The sequence below is a fragment of the Sebastes umbrosus genome, chromosome 15 (assembly GCF_015220745.1).
Source record: "Sebastes umbrosus isolate fSebUmb1 chromosome 15, fSebUmb1.pri, whole genome shotgun sequence".
NCBI classification, from domain to species: domain Eukaryota; kingdom Metazoa; phylum Chordata; class Actinopteri; order Perciformes; family Sebastidae; genus Sebastes; species Sebastes umbrosus.
In genome coordinates this window covers 20,047,576-20,074,535 of record NC_051283.1, presented here as the reverse complement: position 1 = coordinate 20,074,535, position 26,960 = coordinate 20,047,576, and the positions used below count along the sequence as shown (strand labels likewise).

Below are 26,960 nucleotides of genomic sequence, written 5' to 3'. Positions count from 1 at the left end.
CATATGAATATGTATACTGTAGATATCTGATGAAAATATTTTTAGTGTTGAGCCGGTCTATCAGTAGTCAGAGCATCCCAATATACATTGCGTCATTCCCATAGCAACAATCTAGTCAGACATTTGTCTTGGAAATCAAATGGTTTTTTTTAATTCCTATGCTTTAAACAAAGTAAAATATCTTCTGTACTTTGTAGAAATTCTTCATTATCTTGAGAATAACCTTTTAAAGAACCACTCCAATTAAACCCCCCAAAAAATGTTAATTCCTTATTAATTTATGAATGAAATCTGTTCTTTCTGTCACAGTTTTGTGTGTTTAGCTGACCTAATTGAACACTGTCTCTATTTTCCCTATAATTAGTGCCAAATTACATAATTCTTTCCAGAAAATGTCTTTCCAAGAAATGATTGTGAAATTATTAGGAGAGAAAACAGAGTCCTATAATAAAGTGTTGACTAGATTTTTTTACGTAATAATTTACTTTGATAAGTTTGTAGAAAAATATACCTTCTAAAATTGCCATCCGTCACAGTATCCAGTTCCAAACTGTTTTTAATATATTGCCACTAGGGGACGCCAGACTAAGACATTTTTTTAATTCTACACATAGTAACATTATGCACAAATTGTTTGGACAAAGAGAGGGGGAAAAAAATCCCACTCCAATGAGCAGCCCGGCCGCTAATCGTTCTTTCAGAGATTGTAGCGGGCTCAGTCTTAAAGCTAGACTGAAGATACTGGTATCATATGAAATTAGTAAACCTAAGGAATTGATTGGTACCAACCATGTCATGTTAAGTAAGTGGGAAGAACACTAAATAATGCTCCAAAATTATGCTGGATTTTGGCAAGAAAAAACTGGCAAAGCCATTTTCAAAGGGGTCCCGTGACCTCTGACCTCAAGATATGTGAATAAAAACTCTGAGATGAACAGAGTGAAAACGTTATCTTATTAGATAAAACAGATGTTCACAAATTGCATAATTTGCAGTTTTAAAAACGTAATAAATCACAGTATATATCTTATCACAATACTCAGCATATCGCAAAATGTTTAAAATTGCAATAAGATCGTATCGGGCTTAAGTATCGTGATTCCCACCCCTAATAGCTCCTGCTTTTAAATGACGTAAAGCAGAGAAACTGTGCAAATGTTGAATGCAAGCGACTCTATCAATATATATATCACTAAAAATATATCGCAATTTACATCCAATGCCAATTTATAGTGACAGTCTGTGGAGTAGTTGGCCTATTTGATAGAACAAACTCAAGGTCCCCTTATAAGCTAGTTCTGGAGCTATCAACAGCATTGTACTGTCTTTATCAGCAGATGGAGACCGTGTGATGTGGCTGAAGTGGACCTTGGGTTGAGATTGTTTTGTCAGACTGCTCTTTCAAAAGTCAAGGCAATGTCAAAACTCTATGAAATGCCATCAGTGTTTGTCAGTATTTTTTTTCCCCTGAAGAACTTTTCTACACCGTATGTGTGCGTCTCTTTCTCTCTCCTCAAACCAGGTTTTGACAGTCACCTCTCAGCCTGCCAAGTTCATACAAATGGCCACTCATGTTTGCATTCAGCAGCACCGGTCACAGCTGCTTGGACGTCTGACAGGCCCGTCTAGAGTTCAGCCACCCTGTCTGTGTTGACAGCTTCTGCTATTAAGGACACCAGCAGTCCACGGCTTCCCACTGAGCTACTCACTGGTTTAGAGAACACAGTGTGTGAGTATGTTTTCCCTCTAAACTCCCCCAGCTTTAAAGTCTTAAACATGAAAACTTGAGTGCAGTATTAATGTAATAATGGTTATCCATCTGCAGCGAGGTCAGGGGTCATGGCTGGATGAAGGATTTTCTTTGCTAAAAGAAACAACAGCGAGAAAAAGAAGAAGAGAAGCACCAGCTCCTTCAGATACGGTGGAGTATGAGTAACTTTTAGTGCATTCGTGTGTGCGTTAAGCCCTAAAAACTGCAAATTGAGCACAAAATGTCAACGCTATAAGCAGGATACCTTCAAGAAACAACCTTGACAACCAATGGCACATTCATTTCCTAACTAATACCTGAACTAAATACCTTATTCCTCTTGAACTCCAAAGGCTTGTAAATGAGCTAGCATTATGTTTTCTATGCCATGTGCCCTAATCAGTGAATAATAGACTCAAAAAAAACGTGAATAAACAGCAGCGGGTACTTACACTGACAATGTAGGAGTTTCATTTGAAAATGGTTTACCTTCTCCTCTAGCAGTGAAGAAAAGTCAACTTGTAATTATTGTGGAAGTGTTTGTTTGAATCTTAGTCGACAGAGGTATTTAAGAGTCTGAGCCAAATCCTCATGCAGTCTCCCTTGAACCCGACAGAAGACACCGAGACCCCTTTAATCTTGGCGGTAATGCACTGACAAGCTCTTCTGACGCACCTTTCATTTGAAATGTTTTAATGTCTCTTCACATTCTGCTCCTGTCGTCTCCCTCTACTTTGCTTCTTCAGTCTCCTCATCCCTCTTTCTGGAGGTAGGCGTTGTCAAACATATTAAAAAAAGGAAGTTTGAACTAACTTCTGAGGAACATCAGTCCAGCTTTAATCAGAATTTTAGTGCCGCCTTTTTTTTTGGAGAAGTTCATTTATTAAAGTGATGGCATTTGTAACATCCTGCTCTGCACCTGTTTTTGCATTCCCAAGGGAGGACAAACCCAATCATTCCCAGTTCTCATCCGTTAGAAGCTGGCATGCACAGTATTGTATCCATCCCATGGACGGATTATGAGATAATGGGCCCCTGGGCACAGACATGCAAAAGGCCCCACCATCTTTCCTGCATAGGAGCAAGACACACAGACTTAGTGATGCTTTTGCCTCCTTTTTTAAATTATTTTTGCATCTATTTGTAGTCATTACACATCTCTCTGCGGTTTTGTGTCTCTTTGTGGCTGTTTTGTGTGTCTGTGTTCATTTTGTGTCTCTTTTTGGTCGTTTCTGTGTCTTTGTAGTCGTTACAGATATCTGTAGTTTTGTGTCTCTGTGTCATCGTATTGTGTCTCTTTGTGGTCATTTCGTGTTACTTTGTGGTCATTTTGTGTCTCTTTGTGTTCATTTTGTGTCTCTTTGTAGTTGTTTTGTGTTTCTCTATGGTTTTTTTGTATGTCTTTGTGGTTGTTTTGTGTTTATTTGTGGTTGTTTTGTGTCTCTTTGTGGTCTTTTTTTTGTCTGTGGTCATTTTGTGTCTCTTTATGGTTGTTTTATGTCTCTTTGTAGTCATTTTGTGTCTCTTTGTGGTTGTTTTGTTTCTCTTTGTGGTCATTTTGTGTCTCTTTGTAGTAATTTTATGTCTCTTTGTAGTCATTTTGTGTCTCTTTGTGGTTGTTTTGTTTCTCTTTGTAGTCATTTTGTGTCTCTTTGTAGTCATTTTATGTCTCTTGTAGTAATTTTGTGTCTCTTTGTGGTTGTTTTGTTTCTCTTTGTGGTCATTTTGTGTCTCTTTGTAGTCATTTTGTGTCTCTTTGTGGTTGTTTTGTTTCTCTTTGTAGTCATTTTGTGTCTTTTTGTAGTCATTTTATGTCTCTTTTGTAGTCATTTTGTGTCTCTTTGTGGTTGTTTTGTTTCTCTTTGTGGTCATTTTGTGTCTCTTTGTAGTCATTTTGTGTTTCCGTAAGGTTGTTTTGTTTCTCTTTGTGGTCATTTTGTGTCTCTTTGTAGTCATTTTGTGTCTCTTTGTGGTTGTTTTGTTTCTCTTTGTGGTCATTTTGTGTCTCTTTGTAGTCATTTTGTGTTTCCGTAAGGTTGTTTTGTTTGTCTTTGTAGTCATTTTGTGTCTCTTTGTGGTTGTTTTGTTTCTCTTTGTGGCCACTTTTTCTCTTTATGGTATTTTTGTGTCTCTTTGTAGTCTTTTTTTCTCTTTATGGTCTTCTTGTGTCTCTTTATGGTCTTTTTGTGTGTCTTTGTGGTTGTTTTGCCCCTGACACTCTGGGCCTCTGGGCCTGTGCCCGGTAGGCCTGTTCAGTAATCCGTCCATGGGGCTGCGGGTCAGGAGACTGGAGGTTTCTGTGATGCACAACCTCATTTCTAGATGAAGGCCTGGCAATGCTTTGATGCAACGCAGCCAAAGATTTATCACAATTTCCATTTTCACCATCTATCTATCCAAGAGGCTTATCATGTAGGGGTGTGATAATGGCTTTTGTTTGGCCATTACAATCTTCTGTCTGTTTCCAGCTATACTTTTATGAAAGACTCAGTGCAGTAAGAAGCTTTGAAGAGGATTAGATTGTTCCATGATGAAACTACGAGCAAAAGAAAAGTTTCAAGGTTTGATTTTCTCTTGTACTAATGAAGCTATAAAATGGACCTATACCGTTATTTACCTGTCTCTGTTTCCTCCCTGAGGCTACATAATGGACTTATTCAACAGTGATCCTTAATCTCATGCACTTTGTTAATTGGAGCTTCTTAATTGTCTGTTTCTTTTCAGACATCAGACTTGTGTAAGAGGATTGAAATGCTTCACATTCTGTACTTTTGAAACTGATTTGTCTTAATACCAAACTAGACAGCTGAAAGATTTTGAGGTCTGTCTCGCTGAAGGTATGAGGGGTTATGGGGTTGAAACTGTCAGAGTCCCACTGTGTCCACCACGGGGGTGCACGACTTACCATATGGAGAGGAATTCAGATGGTTTAACATGAGACATTTGGATGCGGCTTTATTCCAAAGCACATCACAGTATTATAGTGATATATTGGGTGTATTAAGAGTATGCATAGCTGCAAGGAGAACCTGGGGTCATTCACCTTTGCCTCTCTACTGTATGAGAACTTTCATATGAAGCCACTCTTGTAGACCTCTCCTCTTGTAGGTCTCGCTAATGCTTTATTATGGGCCCCCAATTTCTGAATAGGTTCTTACGATTTTCCAAGAAGTTTCCTGTAAAGAAAGAAATTAGAATTGATTAATATTTATTAATATTTACGTGGGTGTAACAATGAACCTCACCTGCAGTCCAAAGACATGCAGGTTATCATCCAGATTATCATCCAGGAGACCACTGTTTGTGTCCCGTATGAAACCAAATCAACGTTGACTTATTTTCCCGTAGTTTTGTTACGTAACTTCCATACTTAAGTAACACCAGTTACGTAACAAACACTTATTTTAACCCCAACTACGATCTTTTCCTAAGCCTAATCAATTAGTTTTATTGCGTAAGTAAACCTTAAAACTAAGTAAACCTACGTTGGAAGTTTATTTTGAAAAGACACTATGCATGTAACGAGCGGAAACTGACACGCCGTTCCTGACACGTCCAAAACTGATGCTAGAGGGGTACCTGAAGTGTCACAGTTTGAAGCGTATAGGCCACTGACAAGTGGCGGTATTTGATGAGTTGGGAGTGAGGATGTGTTGCTACATTAAAAGTTTTACAGTAAATGGAGTTGTGTTCTAGTCTGCCAAAACATTTTTTTATATTAGAATTTACACAGAATTTATATGCACAATGGTTTATCCGTTTGTGTATCGTTGCTCGTAGGAATCAAAACACAACTGATTTGAAGCCTTTAATAATGCGCGATAAAACGTATTCACAAATTTTTACAACACTCCCTGTCTTTAGAAGTTAACGTATAAAATCCTATATCCTGAAGACAAATAATGATTGTAGTGCTGATATAAAGTAGAGACCATTAAAGGCCATAACCTCTTGCCCTCCTCTGCAAATATACACACATGTACACAGATGCACAGACACACACACACACACGCATCATTAATGTATTTCACTTCAAAGTCTTGGCAATTTTCTGATGACATTCACACTCCTCCAGGGTCAAACAACATCTCACTGCCTCTGTATCAATTATTAAATATTTTAAGCAGCCTCCCGCCTCCACCTCCGTCACCCCCTCGAGACCGATGCCGTTATCATTTTTGTCAGAGTCAGTTTCCATCTGCATTTGTCATCCCCGCACACATTTACGAGTTATCAATCGCTGTGTCAGGATGCAAAATAACTGATGTTCTTTGGGGCGGGATTGGATGGGACTATCTGGGGCTTTCAATCAATGCATATTCTCTCCCTCTCTCTCTCTTTCCTATGCCACTACTCCCTCATAAATCTCAAAGCATTGTGGGGCTGTAATGTATTTGTGGGGGGTGGAGGCTCGGCTGTGGGTGCAGATGGGGTGGGGGGTCTTGGTGACAGAAGCAGTAGTTATATTATCAAACATTACACCTTAGGGCGAACACGGTATCAAGGGCTTTCAGACTGTGTAAGCTCGGCGCGGTGGCAAAGGAGGAGGCACGACTACAGCACGCAGGACAAGAAGGGATTACTTTCTGTCGTCCATAAATCAACTCTCCAGCTAAACTAATCTCTCTGGCTGGATGGCAGAGTAAATACTCAGGGTATAGGGATGTAATGTGTGCTTGATGCATCTGGTTATGGCTGCCTGGCTGCACACAGGAAGGGTGAGAGGCACTCCGCCAGCAGTTACAAGTTTGTTAATGTATACTTTCCTGCCTGCTCTATCCTTCTCTATCTTGTTGCAGATGATTGTGGTGGGGTCGGCAAGCTGCACCGTGGTGATAGTGTGTGTATACAGATGTCTGTGTGTGTGTGTCCTCTCCCGTCACTGAATATTGGGAATAGGTAATGATACATAATAATAATTTAAGCTGTCTATTGAGCACTTTTTTTTATTTGATAGGGAAGGCAGATGACTGGATGATGATGAATAACAAAGTAATTTGTAGAAGTGGTGAAGGTGCCAGTTTTTGCATTTATTGTAATAATTTTAATTATGTTATCCCAACACAACTTTAATGGGGGAAAGGTTAAACAATGAGTGACATGTAAGTGTACGTATGCATAAATGTCCACCAGACAGCTACCTTGTATTCTTACTTTTTATTATTGTTGTTTTGTATTTTTTTAAAATGATATTCTTCTGTACATGTTAGTCGTATGTGCATAGAGCACATTTACTTTATTTGTAATTAATTATGTTATAATAGATAAAATTGTCTTGTCTTCGACATTTTGGGAAATACATGCTTTTTTGCTTTGAGTAGATGACTTGCAGTCAGCGGCTGGTTAGCCTGGAAACGGCTAGCCTGGCTCTGTGCAAAGGTAACAAAAAACGCCTACCAGCACCTCCTGAAGCTCACTAATGAACATGTATGTAATTTATTGCTCATTATTGAGTAAACTATTGAGTGTCTTCTAGGGAGTAGTAAATGGGTGAACAAGGGAGTGATTGCAGACCATGGATTTATTAAAAGAACTAGATGCTGGACCCCAAGATGGCGCCTATTCAGTCCAATGAGAATTGCTCACCTAGTGCATATACTAGCCAAAAACGATTTCTAGCTTCCGGGTTTACTTCTGGGGTATACGGCCTACAGAAAATACGCAGTAGTGTTTCTCCCACTGGCCTCGCCATCGAGTTCCCGCTTGCCCCATAGACTTTACATTGTGATGACGTCACACATGATGTCGCTTTTCACGGCTCAATGAAGGTTTTACAAATATAAGACTTCCATGGAACAAAAATTCATAATAGAAAATGTCATAATTTAACTTTATTTCAGTTTGAACTTTCCTGTCAACAGTTTTACAGACGTCTCTTTTACACTGGTAGTCTATGGGGAAAATGCTTTTTGGGCCACGTGTCGGAAAGGCTGAACGGCGGTGCCGTATCCAGGTCTTAAACTGTTCATCCATGTTGCAGACACTGCCTATTTCTTGGCTTGGCGAGTGATTTCCTGTAGTCTCTGCTGGTTGCTGGTGGCAACCTCCCTGTGAGAACAAGACTCCGGGAAGTCACTTTGCGTGGCTCATGTCTCCAGTCTTTGTGCTAAGCTAAACTAACCATATCTTGGCTGCAGGTTCAAGAGTGGACACGAGTGGTATGAATCTTTTCATCTAAATCTATTCCTTTAAAACGAACTCTAAATGCCAATATTATAGCCTTTACAAATTCTAAGTCTCCCAGAAATGCATTATTTACATTCAGTAAAATGTTAACCGTTACTGTGTTAATGTTAGTTTGGATGATTTTTGTGTTTATTTATTCATGAAATGGGACTGTCTGCATTTTATTATCAACGTCATATCTCCTGCATGTGGATGATAGTTTCTTGAAATATAATGTGCAAAAATGTATTTCAACTATAATGTAGCCATTTAAATCAAATTTTTAAAAATTGTGTGTCTCTCTTTATGATGACCTGGAATATAAGACTTACATCCTCAGCAGTTTGACAGACGGTCGCATGGTGGTAAAGAATGAGGGCATTACCATCCGAGAATACAGTACAGCACAGTACATGAGGCTCCTTAATGTTTGAGCAGTAGGAGGGGCAAAATAATGAGACGCCAAGCCGAGTCTTCACAGAAGCAATTTAAGTTCAAATCAGACCTGAGGGAAACAAAGAAAGCCCTGGTGACATGTCGCCCGCTCAGAGTAAATCACCTCGTACATTGTGTCTGGGCTCACCTGATAACTTGCTAGGTTTCTACATTTCCCTTTGAAAAGGATTTTGTCACCGAGGTTGAGGACACCACTGGGGCCTCAGGACCCTAAATGACTATTTGAAATTGCAGCGCGGACAATTGTGCATCGTTTTTTGCACTCCCACTGGAAAACAATAATTGACCCAGAAGATACATAAATGACTGTAAAATTGTAACGATACATGTTTTTTGTTAGAAATGATCTTAACAGATGTTCTGTGATTCACTGTGTCTGGTTCAGTTTTGACGCAAATTATCACTGAACAAAATAAACAGAATATTTAGGTCTTGTGTCATATTGTAAGGAGCAGAGATCAAATAATTTGTCTATTAATCAATTAGGTGATCAAAAGAAAATTGTCACATTTCAGCAAAAAAGATGCAGAATTTTATTTGGACGTCACCTCAGCCTATTTTCTTACAGTGTATAGACAATGTGATTAATCAAAATGAATTGGCAGATTAAATGATAATAAAATAATCTTTAATAATACAGGATTGGCTGTTTTTATTCTTCTAAATGTTGATTTGATTTTCTAGTTAGAGTATGTGGAGTTATGGCAAACATTAATTCACATACACATCTTTAATATATTTTTCTCACGCATTGACTATTGCAGCTCTCTGCTCGCAGGTTTACCAACCAAACCTATCCACCAGAACACAGAAATCACAGTACATCACCCCACTCCTCCACTCCCTTCACTGGTTCCCAGTAAACCAACGGCTCATCTTCAAGCTACTCCTCCTCGTGTTAAAGGCCATAAATTGTACCGCTCTCACCTGGCTTCAGGAGCTCGTCACCCCGGACACTCAGGTCTGGCAGCTCGAACCTTCTCGCTGTGCTACGGACAAAGCTGACAAGCATGGGTAATCGTGCCTTCTCCTTGCTGGGGCGACGCTTGCGGAATCAGCTCCCAGGATCCATTAGGGCCTCAGACTCACTCTCTGTTTAAATCTAATCTTAAAACTCACCTGTTCTTCTCAGCCTTTCCCAAGGGTTTTTATATTTACTATAATTTTGTAGTAATTTTATTCACTTTTAACTTGGGTCTAGAAATATTATGTCTATGATTTTATTCATCCTATTTTAACGTTTTTAATCGCGTGATTTTCTTTTGTGTAAATTGTTTTAACGCTGTATTATGATTGTTTTACCCGTTATGTGAAGCACCTTGAGATGTCGCTGTATTTCAAAGTGTGCTGTATAAATTAATTATTGGTGCCTTCAAATGAAACTCGTGAGGTCGTGTTTACAACATGGGAAGTCGTGTACACGATATGCTTGGTGTTCTCTGGCTATTGTGTGGTGATGGCAGAGAGAAGATTCTGGACAAGGGTGGTTAAGCGTTAGTTTAACGTGTTAGCGTGCAAACATTTGCTAATTAGCACAAAACAGTACAACAAAATCTGATAAAAATTTCAGTTTTTGGTCACAAACCAAAGTAGGTTACTAAACTAAAATCTGACCTGATGATGGTGGATCACCAAAGTCATTTTTGGGGAGATAGTGAACCCACAGTTCCTCTCACCCTTCCCCTTTTCGCTGACCATGTGTGAATACTGATGCTGTCTATGAGCGTGATATTATGTGAGCTTATTTTATAGTTCAGAGTACACTAAAGTGATAAAATAGACGATGGAAATGAAGCGTCAACGTTGTCTCCAAGACACTGAGGTCAGGTCGTGAAACCCTAATAGGATCTGTTGACCTTCCTTGTGAACGCCAACATCCATTCACCTCCTTTTCACTCCAGCAAACAGAGCTGTTTGCTTGTATGTCGACTCCTATATGTCTGAACGTCACTGCCCAGATCCAGCTGGCCGGTCGCAACATTGCATTATTCATAAAACATAAACACGCAAAATGGATTCCACTGGTCCACTCCCCACCAAAGTCAGAAGATTAATGAGTCACTTTTTAGGTTATAATTCAAAGTTCATCCTCACATACATCATATTTTGAAGCACATAGATTATAAGAGAGAGAACATTTATCATATGACAGGGCATACACAAGCTCTCCTGCACACATAACACACACACACACACACAGAGACACACTCACACAGGACTCCGGTCTCCCGCTACACTCACACTCATGCACACACAATTTGTTTTAACACCAGGCCCCACCAGAGTGAACCTCCTCTTTCACATCCAGTTATTCTAATTTTATTCAGACACATCTCCTCTGAAGCATTAAAGTGCCGTTTGCACACACAGATGAGAGATAATAGTCTAAGAAACTGGTCATTCCTATACTCTGCTGCCCTGTGAGAGCAAGAAAGATGATAATCATTCATCACAATAATCAAACCGTGAGACACACGCAGGATTTCATGCAGCTTCCTGCAACATCCGACTAACAAAACTGGTACTTTTAAGTTCATGATGTAAGTAACAGAAAGCTGCAGTTTGCTTGGGGAAGAATTTCAAACAAAATGCTATATATTGATTTTTATTATTATGTATTATTTATTTTTTATTCCATCATTTGTAAGCTTCTCCTTCCATGTGTCTTTTATAGCATTTGCATGACATGCCGGTTAGCGGCCATTCACATATACTGTATCAATCTTAATGTCAGTACAAATAACTGTTATTTATATTTTTCTTTGTAATTATATGCGTCTGTTATGTTTTTTTAGTAACTATCTGGTTGCTTTTCATTTCCTTGCTGAATCTAAGTTTAGTTGTCATTGTTTTCTTTAATTTCTTGCTTTTAATTCGAGTTAGATGAGAAGATCGATACCACTCATCTCTGTGCAGTATATGTGAAGCTACAGCCAGCAGACAGTTGGTTTAGTTTAGCATAAATACTGGAGACATGATGAAACAGCTAGCCTGACACTTGCTGCCGTAAAATAGGGTCGTGTTTACCGTGTTCACGAGAAGAGTCCATATGAACGCCCCCCTCTTGTGGTATTCATGACGTCGTAAGTGGAAAGTTACTGAATGCTCCGAGTTCACGAGTTGTGACGTGTTTTGTTGACATGGCGGGGGCCATGGAAGTTCATTTTTCGGTTTCATAAGAAGTTAATATATTGTAATTTTAGTCGTATATTGTTTTCCTTCCTAATTTTATAATAGGTCTGAGGAAAATGTTGATACTCCCAACCGCCTCATCTTTTTCCTCTGTCATTATGCCTTTGCATTTCCTGCATTATTTTACCCACTTGCCAGCTTGCGAAATTGTTAGCCTCTGTGGCTTCTAGACGCCGACAGTAACGTTAATATTGCCGTTGCTTAGCAGCGGTGCTCTCACGACTTAGCCACTTGAACGTCAAGCATATCGTGTACACGACCTCCCTTGTTGTAAACACGAGCTCACGAGTTTCATTTAAAGGCAGCATCTGTCCAGTGTGCAGTGAATTCATGGAGTTTCTGCTGGTCACCTGGCAACTGCGCCCGGCCAAGAAATAGTCCGACAAATAACCCCCCGTAAAACCACAACTTGTTGTTTTCGCACTTTGTTTTTTTGCTCATGTTAAACCAACAAAATACATGTTCATTTGTGAGTTTTAGAGGTGCTGGAAGGTGGATTTTGTTACCTTTGGACAGAGTTTCCGGTCTTTATGCTAAGCTAAGTAAGCCAGCTGCTGGCTGTAGCTTCATATTTACAGTACAAACATGAGAGTGACTTCGATCTTTTCATCTAATTCTTGGCAAAAAAGCAAATAAGTGTATATCCCCAAAATAAACTATTCCTTTAAGGTTGCATCTACTCGGTATCTTTGCAACAAAACTAGTATGAAATATAGCAGCATTGTGGGGAAAAGGTAGCACGTACTGTATATTTTTGGAACAAAACTTGATGGTAGCAGGCATTGAGAAAAAAAAGGCCGAACCCTGAACCCAGTTACATTTATGGACCGTATAAACATGCATGAAAAAGACGGAAAAAAGGGATGGCAGGCTCATCAAAAATAATTCATCCCAGAATACAAATCTGGTACATTGGATTAACTGCTGGTCACAAATGAAACACAGACTTCATCAACTTTCTAGCAATTTGTACTGACAGCTGATAACCTCTCAAACATCCGAGCAAACATTAACCCTGCCTCTCAAGATGATAGACTGTATTATGTTCTAATCTTCCCTCAAATACTTGATAAGAAAGGCTAATTTGAGTGCTGATGGAGTTGAGAATACAGCTGAAGCTCAAGAATAAATACAGATATCGTATCATAATCACAAAGAGGCCCGACTGCACACATTTAGAAACAAATTGGTCTCTTCACAAGTCCAATCACAGTTTCAGAGGGTTGATGCCGGCAGATTGAATTCTCTCTAAATTGGCATGGCAATGTCACAGATGCCACTTCAAATGAGGTTTGAACATATATTCATTCTGTAGCTCATTGGCTCATGCTAATCCTCTCCATTTGCCACTTGTCAGAGGCGAGTGTCATTTAGCATTGCCATCATCGCACAGTATTTCAGCCTTTCAGTAACTCACACAAGACGTGTCAGTCTTTCAATCAGGCAAAGAGGTTTCAGATCAGCTTAAACTTTTCTGGCCACTGATTAGATAATAAATTATGCCAGAAATGTATCCAATTTGGCAAAATATGAAGGCTTTGTAGAATGATTTATAGCTCAAGAGTTGGTGGTGTGCGGATGTAGTTTACAAAATCCTCAGGCACTGATGGAGTTCTCCACACAGATAGGCTATAATAAGCAGCATGCAAGACAAACACAGCCGTACAACTGAGCATCCTGTGCCCTCATTGCCTATACTGTTAAAAATGTGCATTACCACGATGCAACACCGCAGTGGGGGCAAACCTACTCCGATTGAAAGCTCCAGAGAAGCTACTAAATGGACCTTGAAGCAGGATTGTTTTGTCAACTCTTGTTTCTAAGGTTAATAACAAAATTTGAAGCTTAACTTTTAACCCCACTGTCCACGAGAAGTCCTTAAAGTGTCCAGAAATTTTAACATTTACAATTTTGCGATAACTAGGCAAAATCTATCTGCTGATGAAGATCATGTGATGTGGTATGAAAGCAGCAGAACAGCTACTAAATGGACCTTGAGGTGAGATTATTTTGTCAACTACTCTCTGATTGTTCCTTGTTCTTCTGCTCATCCAACATCACACCTACATCTGCTTTATTATCCCCATCATGACACTGTGTTATTATCTAGAGCTCAGCAGCTCCAGTGAAAGGCTCCAGGGATGCAGGTGAGAGACTATTCAACCCCGAGATATCACACTGAAGCCAAACAACAGGAAGCATATTATGAAACAAAACTTGTAAAACATCTTAAGAGATCTTTACATCATCCCAAGATACCAAACCGGCACATGCCATTAGCAAAATCACCAGAAAATTAGAACAAATGGTGTGAAGCCTGTCGATATGTGTCTCCCCTTACCTAAACCTGAACCAACCCTTATCCCTAGCCTATGACGGAGTATTAGGGCCACATTGAAGAAGAAAAAAATAATAATATTACGAGAAAAAAATGGTAATATAATGAGAATAAAGTCATACTATTTCAAAAAAAACAAAAAGTCGTAATATGAGAATAAAGTCATAACTTTATCAGAAAAAAAGTAATTTCCTCCTCCACAAGAGAGGCAACTTCCCCCTGTGGTCCGTGCGGTTCTTTCTTTGGAATAAACGCAGTTTCTTGCACAGTCTTTTCAAGATCCTGATAGTTATGATAATATGTTGCTGATGTGCCAAAAGAGGAAGTATTTGGTTATTTGTGTATACTAAAGTATTACTTTACAAGATGCTACACGTTCCTCATTTTCACACAGCATGCTGCTCTATTTACCTTCTAAGGTAAAAAGTAAAATTACTACTTTATAAAATTATGACTTAATTCTCATAATACTACGACTTTTTTCTCTTAAAATTATAACTTTATTCTCAAAATATTCCGACTTTTACTTCTTGTAAACTTATGACTTTATTATCATAATACAACTTTTTTTTTCTCATAAACTTCTGACTTTATTCTCATAATACTACGACTTTTTTCTCTTAAAATTATAACTTTATTCTCAAAATATTCCGACTTTTTTTCTCATAAACCTAAGACTTTGTTCTCATAATACTACGACTTTTTTCTCTTAAAATTATAACTTTATTCTCAAAATATTATGTCTTTTTTTCTCATAAACTTCTGACTTTATTCTCATAATACGACTTTTTCTCATAAACTTGTGACTTTATTCTCATAATAATACAACTTTTCTCTTGTAAACCTATAACTTTATTCTCGAAATCTCGGATTTATTTATTTTTCCTCAACAAACCAGAGTGTGCTTCAACACTCATAATATGACAAACTCTCCTGGCTGCAACGTAGACTGCTCTGAAGGTGCTGCAAACTTTAGCTGCTGCAGTTCATACACAGCGTTTCTAAAAAGAATAACAGATGCAAACATGTCACCTCTGGGCTGCTTTGTGAAGGTAATGTTCCTGTTTACTTCTGGGGTTTTTTTAATGCTTTTTACTGTTGTCATCATTCTCATGAAAGGATTTTTGTAGCTGCTGAAACCAGCTGAAGGATTCACTGAACTCTTCAAACCGGAAGTGGAGTTTCCCATTGCATCACATCACATCATCCCTTCAGGTTTTCTCTACAGCTTCTCCTCTTCAAGGTAAGAGTTTAATGCTTATTGTGAGTTGTGTCTTGGCTGTTAGTGTTTGTAACTTGATGCTATGCTGCTGTTGAGCTCTCCTGAACACCTGGTTGTGTTCCTGCTCTCATTCTGCTGCTGCTGCTGTCTGTGTGCAATGTGTTTTGGTTTTAATGCTTTCCTCGGTGACTATTATTGTTATTTTCCTTTGTTTGTTGTGTGGCACCGTGTTGCCTTCATGCTCCTGATTTGTTTTGCATTGAAATGAAAACTCACGTTTGAGTATTCATAATTGAGCTTTCATGAGTTGAATTGATGTGTTGCCTCCTTGGCGTGTTGCTGTTGTTGTTTTTTGAGTCTGGAGTCTCTAGTAGAGGGTTTGTTGGATTTAAGGATGTAAATATAAATATTGTTTTGCAGCATTTTTTTTTTCCTGTGATATTGGTTTCCTGGGAAACTCATACTTTTGTCACTTTCTACATTCTACCCCTTTTCTTCACCTCATGTTCAGTGAAGCCTTAGATAAACATTTAGACTCAAAGCGTGGGTTATACGTCAGCTTGCTTTATTATTATTCATATCATAGACGCATCTAACTGATGAGCTCCTGATCTGTGCTTCATGCTGCTTGCAGGTTTACAGTACATCCATGTACTCATGGTCTTTGTTGGGCAATAGCCACATGGCGGCTTGATAGTTGATGTTGTGTTCTATATTTAATGAGATATTCAATGCTTTATTGTGGTCACTCTTTCAATCTATGCTGTGCTGAGCTTGCAGTATCTGTGGTGAGTTATGACGTGTACAGATATTAACTTTGGACATATTAAATCTGTTCTACATGAGTTGAAAGACGGCCTCAAACTGTAAAAGTGAAGCTATCTGTTTTTCACTCGTGTATTGCTTCCTTTAATTTACTTGCAGTTTATTTATATCTGTAATGGCCAGTCAGCTCACAACCTCGGAAGTGCCTTAAACTTGCATTCTTTCTAATAGCCAGCAGGGGGCGACTCCTCTGGTTGCAAAAAGAAGTCGGACTGTATAGAAGTCTATGAGAAAATGATCCTACTTCTCACTTGATTTATTACCTCAGTAAACATTGTAAACATGAGTTTATGGTCTCAAACGCTAGTTTCAAGTCTTCTTCAATACAGCATGATGTTCATTTAGTAAATTATGGTCCCATTTAGAGTCAAATAGACCATAAAGCAGGGTATGCTTTAAGAGTGGCTACCTTGTGATTGACAGGTCGCTACCTCAGCGTTGTCTGGTCTGGGAGTTGTCCGTGTTTTCGCCTTACAACTTTAACCCTTTCGCAGTGTGTTTTCAGTTCATGAAAGATCATTGTAACATTTTGGTCGCTTAAAAATGTCTTGTTCAGAGTTCAGTTGTACTTAGCTCCACCCTCTTGTGTCACTTCTGGTTGCAAAAAAACAAGATAGCGATGACCAAAACAACCTAGATGGCGACGGCTAAAATGCCAAACTCAAGGCTTCACAAATGTCAGTCCACAATCCAATGGGTGACGTCACTGTGACTACGTCCTCATTCTTATTTACAGTTTATGTGGCCAATTTAATCAATCATATGCGCTCTAACCACAGAGAACTAAACATTCAGGATGTCGCCTCAGTAAACAAACCAAACAATGAAGTTGTTAACAATCCTCGCATTTTCCATTTTTTCATCAATCTTTTGAAAACAAAAGCAGTTGGCAGCTTTAACTGTTAACTGTTTAAATATTGTCACAAAAAATTATGATTTTTTTTCGGGGTCATAAACCGAGATTAAACACAACAAAACACAAGCTGTTCAGTTCAGGCTTTAATCTTCAATCTTCACTCTCAGCATGAGACGATAAACACACAAACACAGATCATATTTTCTGCAATTAAAAACAATTTCATGTTATTGTAACACTATTTATTTAAAATCTGATCTTGTTTATCCGGCCTGCTCAATTTTAAAATGCTTTTATTGGCTGCCTCACACGTTTGATTCTGCTGCTCGGTTCCCCCGAGGAGCATTGCGGTTAGGTCATATGATCTCACACTACTCATCATCTTCCCTTTGATGAACAAATGAGAAGTCCTGCGCCCTTTGAAGCATTTTTTTGCGTGGCACGCTCAGGCAATTAATGCGTACGTGAAAAGCCAAAGCGAGAATAGATGAGACACGATGACGATGACGAGGACGCGGGGAGGAAACGGGGGACGGGTTTCAAGCTTCATCACCTCTTTCCAGGTGTCTCTGCCCGCATGATTTCATCTGTGAACTGCAATCAACTTCCGTAATGAAATAAGTAATTAACATATTATAATTGTGCTACAGTTTGATTTGACAGAAATCATTTTCCATATCTAATACTATGCTAATTTAATCTGTTCTTCACTCGCCAACATGACCTTTTGTGATTAAGTTTCATGGCAGATTTCTTCTGTGTTCCTGTGTGTGTGCGTGTGTGTGTACGTAGGAGGGATTTATTTTAGAGACTGAGAATGTACAGATGTTACTATATTACAGCAGATAGTAAAAAAAACTGTTTTTGTGAGTTTGACTGGGAGATGAAGTGGCTGAATTTTTTTCTGTACGTTGAATATTATCTCCTCCAGTGAGTGCACATTAATCAAATAGTGGATTAGTATGAGGTTCTGTATCCGTGCAGATTCTGACCTTATTAAGCAGGTCAGGTATTGGCTGTATTAAATGATAGACATTTAATGCAGTTTTTTTCCGTAAATGTCATAAAATTCAGTTTTTCCGACATCAGTTATATTTGTTCTGTCACAGTGGGCCGCTGACTAGTAAAGAGATAAAGCTACAGCTGATACCGTCATCACAAAATCATTTTCTTTTAAATGTGAAGTGACTGTTTTACAGTGTATCCGGAAGTACCGACACTTTTGGTTTGCTAATGTTACCAAAAATGTTCTAAAAATTATAAAAAAGGAAAACAACATGCCTTCATCTACAGGCAGGGTGGGGCTTTAAACAATCCAATTCCAGGCAAAACACCAATGTGGTTTTATAATATATTATATGGTCCATATTTAAAATGCATATCAGTTAAAGACTTTTGAAAAGTTGAGTGACTAGAGATGTTTTTATTTTAATTTATTATTTTGAAATATTTCAGAATCAGAAATACTTTATTGATCGCCGGGGGAGAATTGGGACATTTTAGTTGCTCTTATATCAAATCATAAAGAAATATAAGAAAAATAGAAATAAAGGAGTATGTAGATTATGATTATGCAGAAATGTCACAATATATAAAGCAATATATGTAGAGAAATATAAATAGATAAGAAAAATGAGAAATATAAGAAATATGCACAAATATGTGCATCAAACAAATACAATATATAATTAGAGTGTAAATAATTCAATACAAAATAACATGAGCGAACATTTAATAGAGGAAATAGATTTTATTAACACGAGAGTCTCAGAGAACAATGAGGACTGATGTTACATTTTATCAACAATTTGGTTATTTAAAAAAAAAAAGCTGTTTGCTTCCAGACAGTCAAGGTTATTGTTTTTTTAACTGCGATCTTTCCTTAAGGCCCAGACACACCAAGCCGTCATCAGAGAACTAGCGGCGATGAAGGCCGACTGTGTACTTGAACACACCGCGAAGACTACAGCCGACGGCCAGTAGTGGTAATCTGTATTCGTCATTCAAAAAAGGAAACCGGAAGACAGAGGACGGCAGATATACGAGCCGTTGTTATGATACGTACATGAAACAAAGCGGCGTCTGCCGACCATTTTCACACCACTCTCACTCACCACTTAGCTTCATTCCAGATGGCCATGTCGTTGTGAAAATATCCGTGTATTGGAATGATCAGATGAGATGGAGATGAAAAAGGAGAAGAGCCTACTGTGTTTTTCATATTGACTTAACTCGTTGGCGTGCTTTCCTCATTTCCGTTTCTCTGCTCGTGCACTGATTGGCTTTAACTAAACCGCCAACCAGACGACAGAGGAGCTCTGCCGGCGATTCAACATGCTGAATCGGCCGAAAAGCCTCTGACGTTGGCAGACTAGAGCCGACGCTGCGGGACACACCAAAAGAAACTAGGCTGACAGACGCTGTCCGACGGTAGACCATCAGCTTGGTGTGTCAGGGCCTTAATCCATAATAAAATCATTTTTATTTTAACCATGATGACGAAGGTCCCCTAACCCTAATGACGTTGTTATTTTAACCCAAACTACTATCTTTCCCTAACCAAGTGTTTGTTTTTTTGCCTAAAGCTAAACAAACATGAACACAGCATCATAGCTGTGTAAAATCATAAAAGGTTTTTATTTTTCCAACAATGATTTGTAAGGACTTTCAAAGGCACAGACAAACGATGTCCTGCCGATAGGGGCATCTGATCACAAATTGATTTTGAAGGGCAATTACAGATCATGTAAATCTTTTTCTTGTCAAAACAAATACTCTGCAAAAGAACACGATTTTGTGAGCAAAAACACAAGCTGTAATGTGACTACATCTTAAATCTTGTTGGGGTTTCCACACAGCACAGCAGCCTAGAGTCCCCCTGCCTCTTTAAGTCCACTCCTCCTGGCTGAGAATCAAACTCATCAGACTCCAAGAAAACAAGCTGCCTTCAGCTATCAACACACTAGCAATCACGCTCATGAGAGACCGTAGTTATGACGATCACATGAGACTCGAGCTATCATGATCACAAGTTTTCATGTTGGTGAGATTTACCCCTCCAGAAAGAGCACAAAAAAATAAATAAATATCATTTTACGTAATTACAAAAGGTCAAGCAGTCTGTGAGGGATGCAGGAAGTGAAGAGGAAGTAATCAGAGCAGCAGTCTGGCATTAGGAAGACTGACAGAATATGTGCCAGCCAGTAACGAGACAGCGCACCGCAGAGCTGCTTGTTTTGCCGTGTGATGGCTCCGAGGCCTCGGGCTGCACTGACAACATTACCATACTCTTCACCTCCTATATACAATACTCGTGTCATCATCGCCTTGGTGTGGCATCGCCCATTTGAGACTTGACACTGTTGCTATTTTAGAGTGTCACTTAAGGTTTCAGGCATGAGCTTATTAGTTCAATCAGACTCAGTGCGGCTGCTTAGTGTGTGCCAACTTAAAATCAAATCTGAGCATGTTGCACTTGAATGCCAACTTCTCCCCGTGTGGCTCTCCCAGTTAAGTGTAAAATCTGATTTCTTAGAGTAGAACGTGGTTTTACGGCAGTCACAGTGACGGATTTGAGAGGAGACTTTTAATTTAATGTTCTGTTGTTCGGGCAGAAGTGTTGCATTTCCAGGTAGATTTCAGTGGTGGAAGAAGTACTGGCATCTTTTACTTAAATAAAAGTATTAATACCATGGTATAAAAATACTCTGTTACAAGACCTGCATTCACAATTGTACTTAAATTAAAGTTCATAAGTATTAACATCAAAACATGAAAGTACCAAAGGTGTTTGGGTAGAAGTATTGCATTTCTAGGTAGATTTCAGTGGTGGAAGAAGTACTCACATCTTTTATTTAAATAAAAGTACTAATACCACAGTATAAAAATACTCTGTTACAAGTCCTTCATTCAAAAATGTACTTAAGTAAAAGTACAAAAGTATTAGCATCAAAACATAAAAGTACCAAAAGTAAAAGTACTCTTATGCAGAATGTCTCATTTCAGAATGATTAATATCATATTACTGGATTATAGTATAGTTGGTGTATTAATATGAAAGCATCACTAATGTTGTAGCTGGTAAAGGTGGAGCTAGAGTAGTTTTACTTTACTGCCATGTAACTTAATCTATAATAATATATAATTTATTAGTTGATCAATGTTGAATATTAGTTATATTTTGTATTAATCTTAATCTGTAAAAAGTAACTACAGCTGTCAGATAAATGTAGTGGAGTAAAAATTACCTCTAAGTAGAAGTATAAAATAGCAGAAAATATAAATACTCAAGTAAAGTACCTCAAAATTGTACTTAAGTACAGTACTTGAGTAAATGTACTCAGTTAGGTTCCACCATTGCTAGATTTTACAGTTAAGAGAAGAAGGTAATATTCATATTACTGAGGCACAAGTGTCTGCTGTTGTCACGCACAGACTCAGTGTCCATTCTGATTTGTGTCTGCTTAGCGTTATTCCCCCGGGATTTCCTTCACCGCCACAATACTTCCTTTCATCTTCCCCATTTCTCACTCTCCACTTTTCTTGCACAGTCGAGTCAGTCGCCACCGCAATCACCACCTGGCTTTTGATTCTCATGTGAATACGACCAAGCCAAACAACTGAGGTGAAAATAGATTTGTTTTGTGGCTGAGGCAATAAGCTCGAATTCTGCAGGCACACGATGTGTTTTTTCCTCAAACTGTGAAAAACTGCTTGATTTTATTTTCTACCAGCGACGGCCTTGTCATATTACATTTTCTTCTACATTCTTACTGAATACCTGCAACACAATTTAATGTCATTCACCATATGCTTTAAACTTTTCAATGTATTAAACAACTAGAATATAAACCAGACCAAGGCATAATCACAGTTGCTTTAATGAATACTTGATAATCAACATTTTGTGTGTGAGTTTTCATAAAATTTCAAACATAACCAAACACAGTATGATTATCTATAGACTTTATATTATGTTAAGGCTTCTACGTCCCTTATTCCTCAGGATACTGGAGGCCTTTCTGTTCGTCAGCCCGACATCTCACCAGGTCAAAATTGATATGCCAGCTATAGCCGGACGTTTTTAATATGCTTTCAGAGCAAACTGTGTCTTGGTACGTCTTGATATTCATGTTATCAGGTGTTCCCAACTTTTTGTCTACTCCCTGCCGGTGTGATTGACAAAATAATAGCTCACCAAACTAGGGCTGCAACTAACAATCGTTTTCATTGTTGATTAATCTGCCGATTATTTCCTCAATTAATCGTTTAGTCTGTGAAATGTCAGAAAATAATGACATTTGGACATCCCAGTTTCCCAGAGTCCACAGTGAAATGTATCATTTGTTCGACCAACAGTCCAAAACCCAAAGAGATTAAGTTTCTAACTACATAAAACAGAGTAAATCAGCAAATATTATTTGTCTGTGTGTATATTTTGCTATAAAAAATATTTAAATGATTAATAGATTAGCAAAATAGCTGCCAATACTTTTTCTGTCAATCAATTAAGGCGAGATACTACACATTTGCATCTGTAGATTTCTCCTAAATTCACCCAAAGTTAGCGTTACATAAAGCCACATTTGTATATTTAAACATAAAATTTCAGAAAACTAGTAATTCAGTCTTAATCTAAGTAATCAACTGGGGAAGTTTCATGGGGAAATCTATTAGTCCTTTTTTGTACCCTATTCGCATGTCTTGAGAAATGTATGAAATTTAACAATACATAATCTTTAAAGGACATTTTCTCTAAATGACTTTTGACTCTGAGTCAGAAAACTCCACATCAGTAGCACTTACATTCACCAAACTTTCCAATTTCATTCCTATCTATATTCTGAAAGATTCTACCAAGGGGTTTGTTCATATATCATCCATAGCCTGATTTATGGAATATTTTATTCCTAAAAACATGATGAAATTGGATTTTTTTTTGTATGGCTGTTGCCAGTATTTATGGAGTGGTAAAAAGAGATATCCAAAATTCCCTCTATAAAAACCTTTGTCTCTAATATGTCAACAAAGTGAAACGAGAATTTGAAGCCTGGATTTGTCCAATATTCAGATTTCTGTTCAGGAAATGTATGCAACTTAGCCTCATTTGCATATTTAAACCTACAATTCAGAAAACTTGTAATACAAAAAATAATTGTTTTAACTTTGGAAGTTTCATGGTGATTTATATTAGTTTACCCTATTCACTTGCAGTGTCTTGCCTTAATTGAAAAGTGATTTTTTTTAGCTCTACACTAAACTAAATATGAAGTGGCACTCTGTGATGTGATTGCAACCAAAAAAAACGTTTCTGTCCATGATGAATATTCGACAGGAGACAGTTTTTTAATGAGAGAATTTCTATCTTTGTAATTTGTTGTTACATTATAATCTACTGTTCAAAATGTAGGAAGCACTGACCTTTTTCATGCTTTAGTTTGGTTTCCTTTCATTTGGAGCTTACGTAAAACTGAAATGTAAAACCGTGGTGGTTGTAGGTCAGATTGTAAAGTCAGTGATTAATCACAATCTCCTCTTGTGTATGTGTCAAATAGTCTTTAAGAAAGACACTAAATCCCAAACTGCCCCCAGAGTGTATGGATGTGAAAAATGTATACAAAAGTATCTTCCAAAGGAATATAATGTAATCTACTATTTCCAGCGTGTTGTTGCCCTCTGCAGCGGTGAGAGATCTGCAGCTCAGATGGAGTTGTTTGGAAGGTTGTGAGGACGGCTGCTTTTTATTTCCATCACCAACTACTGAAAAAATATGCCAGCTAAAGTTTGACACCACTGGGCTCGAACTGTTGATGCATGATGATACAGACGCGGTGTGAGAAATGCTTCGCCTCCATTATCCAGACTCCATTTTGAATTCACATTATTGGCAATGTCAGAAAAACAGGTGCAAGCCAACAAGCCAATCAGCATTTGTCAACGGCAGAGCAGAAAAGATCTTCTCCAGCCAACTGTAAATGTGTCTGTCTATTATACTCCAGCACACAAGTGGATATATTAACAATTTATTGGTTATATAAGAAGCATTAACGCAGAAAATTAACGCAAGAATTAACATATTGACGTTAATGCCCCAGACCATTTTACATTATGCTCTTATGGATCCACATGCTGTCAGAACAGAGAAATATCTCCACATTCACACAAGTTGAACGTGTTGGCATCAACCAAGCAACGTATTCACAACAGTGACAACATGTTAAAGCATCTGGCATGTGAGTGATCAAAGCGTGTCTGAATATACAGTACATAAGCATACACACCTAAAAGTCAATACTGAAGCACGGGAATGTCTCTTTCAATGTCGTAGCTTGCTGTAGAACAATTAATAACTCTAACATGTATTCAGCAGCACCCACATCCAGTAATGTGCTCTTCTGAACACAAATGGATCAATAAATATGACTAGAATGTTTTTTTTATTATTATTATTATTTGGTTGTTGATAACACAGTTTTATTTATTTGCTTTTTTAATATAGATTATAAAAGATATTAATTTACGTCTGTTATTCTTGTTTTCAGGTGATTATACACTAAGGAAAACTGTTATTAAAATTATATTCTATTTCTTCCAATGTTACACACTGTTCCTTTAATTTGTTTTAGGACTAATCTGCCTAATTTGTAAATTTTTGGTTCCATAGTTCCTGGAGCTTTATGGTAAAACAAAAGAACAAACTAGTAGGGCTGGGCAATATGCTGATATATATCGTCAAAACGATATAAAAATGTCTATCGAATATATTTTTCTATATCCTTTCTCTCTAATTTCACTTAAAACTGTCCATTTTGCTTCTTAAAAGTTCTTAAAATGCGAAAATACTCTGTACTTTTCATTTGTCAAGTATTTAATTCACAGTGGAGTATACAAAAGAGGCTTTACAATGCTGTTATTTCATATAGACTTTATTGAATTACCATAAAACATGCTATATCGTGATATATATATTGAGATATGAAATGACCTATATCGTGATAGAAAATTTTGGCCATATCGCCCAACCCTAATGTCTGTAATTTCATTAGAAACGTTGTTGTTTTTTCTCTCCGGTACAGTGTCAAGTACAGAATGTGTGTGCACATTTTTATGTTTGTGTCTTGGAAAGAGAAAAGAGCTTCAGGTTGGCCTGACGCAAGCTTGTTATTCTACCCAGCACTCAATCACACAACAGCCCCATGAAAAGAGAATAATGCTGGAGAATCATCCTCCTTGGCACTTTTCCCCTTCCTCGACCTCTGATTCTCTCTCCCCCTGCAGTGTGTGTGAGTGGTATCCATCTGTCAGTTGTCAGTGCCAGGGAGTGATACAGAGAGCTGTCACTTCTCGTCAGCCCGCATTGGTGAGGCCTTTTGCAGCTGCCCTGCCTGACTCCAGGCCAGAGGAAATGTGTTTGTGTGTATTTCAGTGTGTGTGTGAGAGGACTGAGGAAAAGGAGAAAAAAAAGACAAAGAGAGAGAGAGAGAAGCAGAAGAGAGAGAAGGGTATTCAGGGGGCAGTAAAGCAATTAAACTGGAGACAATTGAAGGGAAGCTGGAGAGAGATTGGAACCAGTGCAGGACACACAACAGATTGTAAATATCACATTACCTTAATATGTTCAGCACTGTATCACTATGTGCTCCACAGGACATGAAGTCATCCATGACCTTTATCAACCTCTGTTGGTGACCAGCAGGAACTGCAACAACATTTAGAGATGTCTGGTACAGGCTAAACCCTGAAATAAGACCAGATGAACACTTCAAACACGAGTCTTTTTAAGGATGTTTTAAAGATAATGTTTCTTGGACACAAACCTGACATTTATGTTTTTGCAAATATACGTAATTTGATTCAATGTGAAATACATTCTTAGCATTATGTGTCATGGCTTCCTTACAATATTACAAGGGAGCTAATGTATTAATAAAGGCTGCAACTAACGATTATTTTCATTGTCGATTAATCTGTAGATTATTTTCTCGATTAATCAATTTGTTTTTTGGTCCATAAAATGTCAGAAAATGGTGAAAAAAATGTCGATCAGTGTTTCCCAAAGCCCAAGATGCCGTCCTCAAATGTCTTGTTTTGTCCACAACTCAAAGATATTCAGTTTACTGTCATAGAGGAGTAAAGAAATCAGAAAATATTCATATTTAAGAAGCTGGAATCAGAGAATTTCAGAGAATTCTCAAACCGATTAATTGATTATCAAGATCAAGCAGAGACTTCAGCCACATGCGCGCACGTGCGAGCGTGCACGTGCGAGCGCGCATGTGTCCCGACCCGGTACATTTATACGCTTAAAAAAGTTACAGCGCGCATATGCGAGCGCTTAAAAAGTTACAAACAGTCCCTTTAAAGAACTTAAATCTTTGTCAGTTTTTACAGTAAGGCATGACGTGTAATGGATTTCTGCTGCTGGGAAAACACTGCAACAACATGCCCTGATATAACTATTCTACACTGAGCTTGACGGACCAGTATATAAATAAAGATATTTTATGGGTCATGGAAGATGACTGAGGCTGGAGTGGATACAGCATGCTTTGTATTATGAGCCATTCAGGACAGCAATAGTTTTACAGACACAGTCGACAACAATAGTAGCCTTTGACTATTCAGCATCAGTCCGTAAAAAATCACTCTCTCTCTAACTGCAGCATGACTCAGACGACATTTATACTTTACTGCAAAATAGATTTATGAGTTGAATATGAACAAAGTTTGCTTGTTTTCCTGTCACGCAAATCCAATATGTGGGAAAATTACAACAAGTTTATTAGTTTTCATATTTTTATTTTATTTATTTTATAAGTTTATTTTAGAATAACTTCAAACTCCACCACCTGTAGAAAAACAAGTCCAAAGCTGTTTTCATGTGCAACATGGGACACGGCTGTAACATCATGTGAACAAGCAACATGAATGTCTTTATTATGAGGATAGATATATTAGTTTTCTATACATCACTACTCTCGTGCGATACTAATTATTAGCTAGCGATAAAGACAGTTTCATTGACAATTTCAACTTTTACTTATAACTGTATACTTACGAATTGTCAGTAGATCATTATTAACCTGAAACTATATTAAGCATTCAGTACATATTTCATCTGATCTGATCTAATTTGATTAAAGTAACAGTGTGTAAC

At 38.0% G+C, this 26,960-nt stretch overlaps 1 long non-coding RNA gene across 1 annotated transcript; it reads left to right on the top strand.

The window, feature by feature from the left end:
* The first annotated feature begins 1,529 nt into the window (after positions 1 to 1,529).
* On the top strand, positions 1,530 to 2,654 carry LOC119502659. The gene is made up of 2 exons (XR_005210124.1): positions 1,530 to 1,729; positions 1,826 to 2,654. It is a non-coding gene; the product is annotated as an uncharacterized LOC119502659 (long non-coding RNA).
* Positions 2,655 to 26,960: the final 24,306 nt, after the last annotated feature.